Below are 8,224 nucleotides of genomic sequence, written 5' to 3' on the forward strand. Positions count from 1 at the left end.
CCGAAGCAACCGCAGCTGCAGAAATGCGAATGTTTGTCCTTCCACCATCTGTGTGTTCTTTGTTGTGTTATTCTACGCCTCAAATAGAAAAATAAACCCGTTGCTGTTCCGATTGACTTTTTCCTGCGAGTCTTTCATCTTTCTGGAATCTCATTGTTTATCTGAGGAAGCGCTCAAAACCAGCGTTCCCTCGTCTCGTCTAACGTGTGCAGAACAGTCAAAATGACTTGTCTGTCGCTTTCTAGACCTTTTTACCATATGTCGTGGTCAACAGGAAGCTCTTCTGTTGGGTCAGGTGGATAACAACGTTTCCTTTGGTTAAAAATCATTGGCTGTTTTGCTGGTAATGTTTTTCCTTGTTACTTCCAAGGTGGTTGTAAGATAAACCAAACAAACGGGATTTCCCAAAGCACACGGTGCTGAGGCCGTTCAGTGTCTCGTGTTCAGAGCGGCCGGTGTGGAGGATGGTGCAGAACAGACGCGTGCTCGAGCAGCCATTCCCAGTTCGCTGTCCTCGCGCGCTCTGTGTGCGAGTGGGGAAGCACTTTGTGCCACGGAGAGGGAAAGCAGATTCTCCTTCTCTGCCAGGTTTGCCGGACGCTGCAGACCAGCGCCTGCGGTGCAGGCACGCGTGGTGGTGCCTCCAGAGGACGGTCCGTTGGTATCTCTCGGCATTTGTCGCTGCAGCCTGTGGCCGTGTCCCCCCAGCGTGACCGGTGTGATTCTTCCGCCGTAGCCGTCGGCCCAGCAGTAACCACTCTCGGCACCCACGGGAGACCGGACTGGCTGCGGGAGGAGAGGCTGGGTGACTCACGGGCTCACGTGCTGGAAGAGGCTCCTGCCCTTGTTGTCTCCTTCCTGCCGCTTTGGCCGGGGCTGCATCAGCCCGGGATGAGATCAGGCCGTTACAGAAACCTGACCTGCGGATGTGGGGCCAATCAAGTCATCATCAGTGTTGCCATAACTTCATTATCATCAGCACCGGGCTTTTTATGTGCTTATTTTGGTTGCTCCAAATTGTTAGCAACAAAAACTGGACGTTGTCCAGAGGAGAGGAAAAATAACTATGGATGTAGAAACTCATGGGGAAAGGTGAAAAGGATGGTTTTGTTTAACCTGTGAAAGCTCGATAGAGAGAGGGCTCAGCTCTGTACGTGTGCTGCAGAGGGGACACCGTGAGAGGACAAAAGTCCTTGTGTTGGTTTGAATCAAGTGAGACTTGGACCAGATCTTTGGAAAAACTTTCCAGTTACGAGACGACTTAAATCCTGGAACAAGTTCTCAATAAAGGAGTCCCCTCTTTGCAGGGATAGGGATGTCTTTTTAAGAGCACGTCAGAACGATGTCTGTCAGGGAATCACCTAAATGTAACTGATGAGATGACTTGTTTGGGTCTCCTCCAGTCCCCAGTTTTTAATGGTAATTTTTCCGTGGATCTGTGTGGTAGGTGCGCATGACAAAACACACCAGCCTGCGAATGTCTGCCAGACACGAACAGCCGTTTCGCAGCTGGGGTTACCCGAGTTCTTCTTTGATTCACAGAGAGACTTTGGACAAGTCCCGCCTGTCTCCAGTGTCCTCAGTGCGGATAGGCTTGTGGGGCGGGCAGGCTTTTGGCGGCAGCGGAAAGCCTGTTGAGCCCAATCCCACATCCTGGTTTGGCAGCGAGACTCTTGCGGGCAAAGCTTTGTTATCCCGCTGGATCTTCAGGACGGTGTTGGGTCTGCCCTTGCAGGTCACTGCAGGGCCGCGGCGTAAGAGGACGAGCAGCACAGGGGGGTCGGGAAGGAGGAATGGGATCGTAGCCTGTAAACTTTAACTGCATGACATTATTCCTTAGCATCAAACGCTGTAAAATTATACCAGCCTTCACAGAAAGACAGCTGGCAGGACATCGCAGAGGAGCCTGCGTTTCGGTGGGCTGAGGAAGGGGAACAGAAGGGAGAGAGAAACCGAGCGGTTTGAATGCCAAGAGCCCCTTTCCCATCGATCCATGTCAGCCTCAGGAAGCAGCGGGGACGTTCCGTGTCTGCGGAGCCAGGTGGGCACGTGGAGGGGGTCTGAGGTGAGCTCCTGGCACCCCGTGGAAGCGGGGTTTATGTGGATGCTGCAAGCTCTGCATCGGAGTAGTGACGACCTGCCCTGGCCGCAGCCCAGCCGTCCCCGGGAGGATCCGGGTGCAGGAGCAGTGCTGCTCGTCACTGTGGGCATTTGCTCTTTTTTTCCAGGTCTTTACTCGCTCTGGCTTTTCCTTTTGCAAACGACTGCGGCACCAGTGTCTGTAAGATCCTGGTGAGGGGCTGCACACGCCTGCCGCGTCCTGCCACAGCAGAAGATGCGATTTTTTGGTTTACTTTTCTCTATTCACCCCCTGGCTTCTCATGAGACTGGTGCTGCACTGCAGGTAATCAATGAGAACCATGAAATGGCTGATGAGGAGAGGGGAAACACGACCAAAAAGCATTCGGAGGCCCAAATAATGTTCCTGGTGGGCACACAGCGATCATTAGTCCCTCCTGAGAGCGAGCCAGAGGGCTCTGGTGCACATCCCCACTCTCCATGGACCTGCGCTGCCATGTGCGATGGGTGCAGGTACGGTCCTGCTCTGCGGGATCCGAATCGTGTCGCTGGAACAGGACCTGCAGGATTCATCTCTCCGAGGTGTTTATTTCGGTAGAGAAATGTGCTTGTAAGGCGTTCTCCTTCATTAGTTCCCTAAATGTTAACCAATATTATGGTCTGCTAAAACGGAAAGGTGCCAAAACGATGGCGTTGTTCCCAAGAGCTGGCGGGCGAGCGCGGGGGCAGAGGTAGAGGCAGAGCTCTCCGCTGCGGCAGTCCCGGGGTTGGAAGGAGCCCCGCGGTCCCGCAAGTTGTTCCGGATCGTTCGCCAGATGCGTGGAAGGGAGTCGGTGCTGCCGACGCCAGCAGGATGGCACAAACTGCTCCGCGGGGTGTCCTGCTTGACAGTGATTAACAGCGACAGCAGCGCACGATAAGCACTGGGCCGTTGGGTTAAGCCGTGGAGCTGCGCGGTGTGAAACACTGGATCTTCAACAGACGCGGGCGGTTTGCGTGGAAATTGCATCCAAATTGAGTCACGGCCACGAGGAGAAGACTCAACCTGTACTTAAAGCATATTTCTTGCAATGAGCCCTCTTCCCACACAGGTTTGGCAGCACGGAGCCGTGCACCTTCCTGCTCCTGAGTCATACTTGCACAGTCCCTTGCGCTGCACCTGCATCGCTTTGACGTGACTTTGATGGAAAGCTCTTTGAGCAGGAACTTTGCCTTTTCAGTTTTCACGGCGCACACTTGCTTAGAATCGTAGAAATAATGTCGAGCTCAAACCAATTAATTTCACTCGCCCCACAGTTGCAGATTTAAACTCTGTCTTTTGATCCAGCAAGTCCAACCCATTCTTGCCTGGTGCTGGTGTGTCCTGGCCAGACCAGTCCTTAAATTCTCCTATAATAGTGACTGCACTTTGGTTTGTGTGCAATTGAAGAAGAAATAATTAAGTAGGGAAGGAAAAAATTATGAAATCAGATTCTGACTAGCACTTCTGTGTGACTTGAGAATAACTTAATTTAAATGGGTTGACACTCACATAATTGAAGTTACTACTTAATCTGTTATCTCAAACATATTAAATAAGTCTTTACCCTGAAATCAGATGCAGAGAAAAGGGAAGTAAATGTGGCAGTACATTTAATTTTTCATTTACTCTTAATGTGGGTCTCCAGTGAAGGCCGGCAGTTTGGACCTGGGGTTTGAAGGCAGATTCCCGTGCTCTCCTCGCCTTGGGTGAGCTCTTGTCCTTGAAATCCTGAGACTTTTCCCTCCAGAGAGCTCCATTTCATCGGAGCACCGTTCCACCGGAGCAGACCCTTCTGCTGGATTCGCAGCAGCGGGGAGCAGCCTGAGCTCCGGTCCCCGGCTGCCGAGGGGAAACGGTTCCTCTGCTTACGGTTCTCCAGGGACTGTGGGCACTCGACCTGGTGAAAGGGATGCTCAGCCTTGTCCTTAGGCTGGGGAGTCTCAGCCGTGGGCAAAATAGTCTCGACTCAAGGTAATTTTTAATTAATTTAATCTATTGCCGGTTAACACAAACTTCTACTCACTGATTAGAGATAACAGATGCGCCCACTGGCTGCGGCTCGGGGCAGCCCGTGGCCTCCTCCCGCACACGCACTGCTGCCTAAACCGGTCAATCCGTGCCCAAAACAGCCCTCAGAGGTGAACGGATAGGGTGCTCGTGTGTGCACTAGCTGGGCGCTGACGCTGCCTACGGATGCCGTGTGCTCCCCTGGGTCCCTGTGCTGTGCTGTTTGGGTGCTCCTACGGGAATTACCTTGGTGTTCATGTAGGTGATAACTGCGCGCTCCTGCGTGAACTCATTCGGTGCTCATGCATGCAATTATTGAATGCTCGTGTAAATTCACTGGGCATGGACACTAAACCCTGCAATTTATGTTCAAGAGTTCCCAGAAAGCTGCTCTGAGGGCACCTTGCCGGAGTCTCCGGCTGGGCTGGATGAAGGATTGCACCGAGTTCTGCCTGCTCCTGGTGCGTGCCCAGGTCCGCGCGGGGCTGCCCCGTGGTAACAGGGGATTTGGGGAGGGCACAAAGGAGAAGGACCCCGTGGGGCTGGGGGACAGCGTTAATTTGCTGAGGAAACTTTCAGCTCGCACATTGGGATGCCAAAACCTGGGGATTTACATTAGTAACATAGAAAGAGCTGGAGCACGCTGCTCGTGAACGGAACAAGCAAATGAAATATTGGGTTTAGAGACAGATTTTCAAAAGAAGCCTTGAATATTGGGCCTGCAAAAATCTGCAAATAGTGGCTCCTGTGCGAAACAGCAGCCTTGGGGACAAGGGGCATTTGCATGTGGAAGGAGGGAGCTCCCCAGCGCTGCTGCCTGGGTGGGTGCTCATCCCCTGCGCCTATTTCGTCTGAGACTGTGAGGCAGGGACGGGCTCCTGCCTGCGGGCAGAGCCCAGCGCTGGGGCAGTGCAGGTGGCCGCTGCTGTTGATAAAGCTCGCTCACAGTTTCCCAAACATCTTTCTGAGCAGTGTCGCGGCTGCTGCTGTCTGCCAGGAGATGCCCCGTCTCAGTCGAGAGCTCTCGTCTTTAAAACTGCACCAGGTTTTGCATGTGCGTGCTTCCCACTGTACTGTCCCTCACAGTTTTAACACAGCAGTGACACGAGGAAAAGAAACTGGTGGTGCTGCATAACGAGAAGTGGTCCGGCTGCCAGGGGCGTTTATTCCTGCTGGTTTTTAAATACAGCAGTTCACCAAAGCGATGGTACGGGACCTGCGCAGCTAGCGCTGTGCTCCCGCGGGACGGTGGCAGATGGTGCCGTTCTGGACGGGGCTGCCTCTGGGCTGGCCCTTTCTTTCCCTGCAGCTAACTCGGACTGTCTTTGCAAATCCCATTTAACAAAGCAACGGCACTGGAGGCCCGCTCCTTCACACACCTCCCAGAACGCTCTCGGGGAAGTGGGAGATGCCCTGGCAGGGGCAGCACTGGTGGCAGGACCAGCGCTGCCTGAAGGATCCCGGTCCCCGGGGTGGGGACCTGCCCAAAGGGACCGGCAGGAACGGGACCGATCGGGAGCGGGCGTGGGTAGCCCTGCCTTTTCCTGCCCAGCATCGCAGGGAGGCATCGGCAGCGTCCTGCGCGCTGGGGCTCGGGGAGGATGGTTTGTCCCTAGTGCTGCTGGGCGGCAGTGGCAGAGGGGTCGGTCACAGCCTTCAGCAAGGTGGTAGGGATTCCCATCAAGAGCAGCGGTGAAGAATCTGCCTCCCTGCAGCCGGGGCTCGCCCTTCCCCTCTCCCCATCCCCGTGATGTCCTCCCTGCGCTGTGCCGACTGCGGATCCAGCCGACTCTGGATCCTGCTCCTGCCTTGGTTGTGGGTGGAGAAAGGCAGCTGGAGTGGCTCTTTAGAAAACAGAATTACAGTAAAACGTGGGAGGTTCCTACAAGTCACCTGCGAGCTGCTTCCTCCCATTCCCAGACCCGGGCTGCCTGGGAGGAACTTTAAATTGCTGCCCGGCTCAGCCCTGGCCACTGGCTCCGGCAGCATGACTGCGAGAGGCATCTTCCTGCTGGGGCTCCTCGCCCTGTGGGCAGAGCTGCAGGCAGCACCCACTGCAGGCAAGTACGGGCGCGCTGGAAACACCCGGCCTCTCTAGATTTTAAGAATATTTTCCGTATTTTCATAGAATCATAGAGTCACAGAATGGTTTGGGTTGGAAGGGACCTTTAAAGTTCATCTAGTCCAACCCCCCTGCAACAAGCAGGGACATCTTCAGCTAGATCAGTGTTGATGATGATGTTCAGTGATGTGTGTTTAAATGTCTGTTTTCATCCTTGTATTTATGAAAGCTTCCTGTGAAGAGTTGTAACCCTTGTGAGGTTTAGCCCTTGCTTAAATTTTATAATCTTCGTGTTCTGCAAAACTCCTGCTGAGGACGGAGACGGCGGTGGTACCAGCACGCAGGCGTAGGGATGCTCGGGAGGAGGTTTGTCAGTTGAACCGGCGACCAGGGCAGGGACCGGTGGAAATGTCAGCCTGGCCAGGCCCCTGGGGTGCTGCAGATGGGACCGAGACGGGCTGGACCGGACCCAGACTGGGCTGCCTGGGGGGGGGCCGGAATGGTCCCTCCCGGCTGGGCAGAGCAGCTTCCATCCACGGGGCTGGGACCCCCTGGGGCGAGTGGGGACCCCCACCCCTCACAGCCCTGCTCGGGGCATCTCTAACCAAAATAAGAACCTGCAGGTTGTTAGAGCCGAGCTCCAGCGGGCTGAGCTCTGCTGCCCACCCGCCTGTGCCCGCCTTGGACCTGACAGCAGCACGTTCCTTGCCCGGGCTGGCAGCTGGCCCTGCGCTTTGCTTCGTGGCAGGTTCAGGGCATCTCCCCCCCCCCGTGAGCCCTCCGAAAGCACCAGCCCCACCAGGGAGGTGCAGCTCTGGGAGAAAGGAAATTCTCAAAGAAGAATTATTTTTCCTTCTCTTTTTTTTTTTTTAAAATGGCCAACTTTCAAAGAAGTGAAAATTGCGTTTCTTTTGAATGATCAGTGAAGTGATTTTGAGAGCAGTGTTTGATATTTTACAGAACCCCTTCTTTCTGAATGCTCCTGCATGTGTTGCAAGCCGGGCTGTTTTATTCTAAGGCTTAAAGTCCGAGGCAGCAGTGGCTCCTGCGCAGCGGGAGCCAGGTTTGCTGTTGCTCTGTGTAACAAGACGCTGGGGCCATGGCACGCTGATAAAAATGTGTTGAAGAAACTCGAGTTTCTTTTGGTCTCGGTTTACAGGCTGGTTTTAAGCCTTACGATACAACCCGCCTTTTGCCAGCAAGCCGGCAGCGCTGGTGCCTGCATTGCTAACATGTTGGTCCCGTGCCCTGTCCCAGAGCGATGTCAAGGTGCCAGCACTGCCGGTGGGGAGCCTCGTGCCGCGCTGCTCCGCTGCTGAGCGGGATCGCTTGCTGCTGCCCAACAGGAGAGCGTGCAGCTAAATACGCTTACTGATATATTTATGCCCTGGTTAAATAGCACATGCTGCATTTGTATTTGTTTTGCTAAGAAGTTGCTACTGCAACGTTCACCTGTCCCCTGCACCCCCCCGGGAGCACCCCAGGACACACGCACGCTGGCCCCACCACAACGCTGCCACGCGCCGGGAGGCACTGGCGTGGCCCGGAGGGCTGTGTTGCCCTGGCCGTGCAGGCAGCAGTGGGCAGGCAGAGGCCTGAAATCCCACCGGGAAACGCCGCAGGGGAGAAGGCAGCCATGCGGCGCCATGGCAAAGCCGGCTGCTGCGAGCACGGGGAGCGTCCTGCCCTCGATGCCCCGGCTCAGCATCAAAGTGCCAAGTCTGAGACCCTGAGCCATCAAGGGGCAGATCCCTGTGGGCTTTGCCCATCCAGGAGCCCTGTGCAGTGTCACGGGGTGCTGGCGGGTGGGAGCTGTGGGTGGAAGCCGTGGGTGGGAGCCGTGGGTGGGAGGGCAGCGCAGGGCTGGTGCCCCGGGGCTGACGCTGCTGCTTTCTGCTCCCTTCCAGGGCTCCCCGGAGCAGCCCCTGCCAGGTGGCCACAGCCAGGGCAGCCTGGAAGCACTCTGCCGGGGAAGAGCCCTTTGCCTGGGGAAGAGCCCAGCGCGGTGGGTTGCCCCTGTCCGCAGCCCGGCAGGGTTGCCCCGGAGGGGAAGT

The sequence above is a fragment of the Aptenodytes forsteri genome, unplaced genomic scaffold (genome assembly GCF_000699145.1).
Source record: "Aptenodytes forsteri isolate BGI_AS27 unplaced genomic scaffold, ASM69914v1 Scaffold483, whole genome shotgun sequence".
Lineage (NCBI taxonomy): Eukaryota > Metazoa > Chordata > Aves > Sphenisciformes > Spheniscidae > Aptenodytes > Aptenodytes forsteri.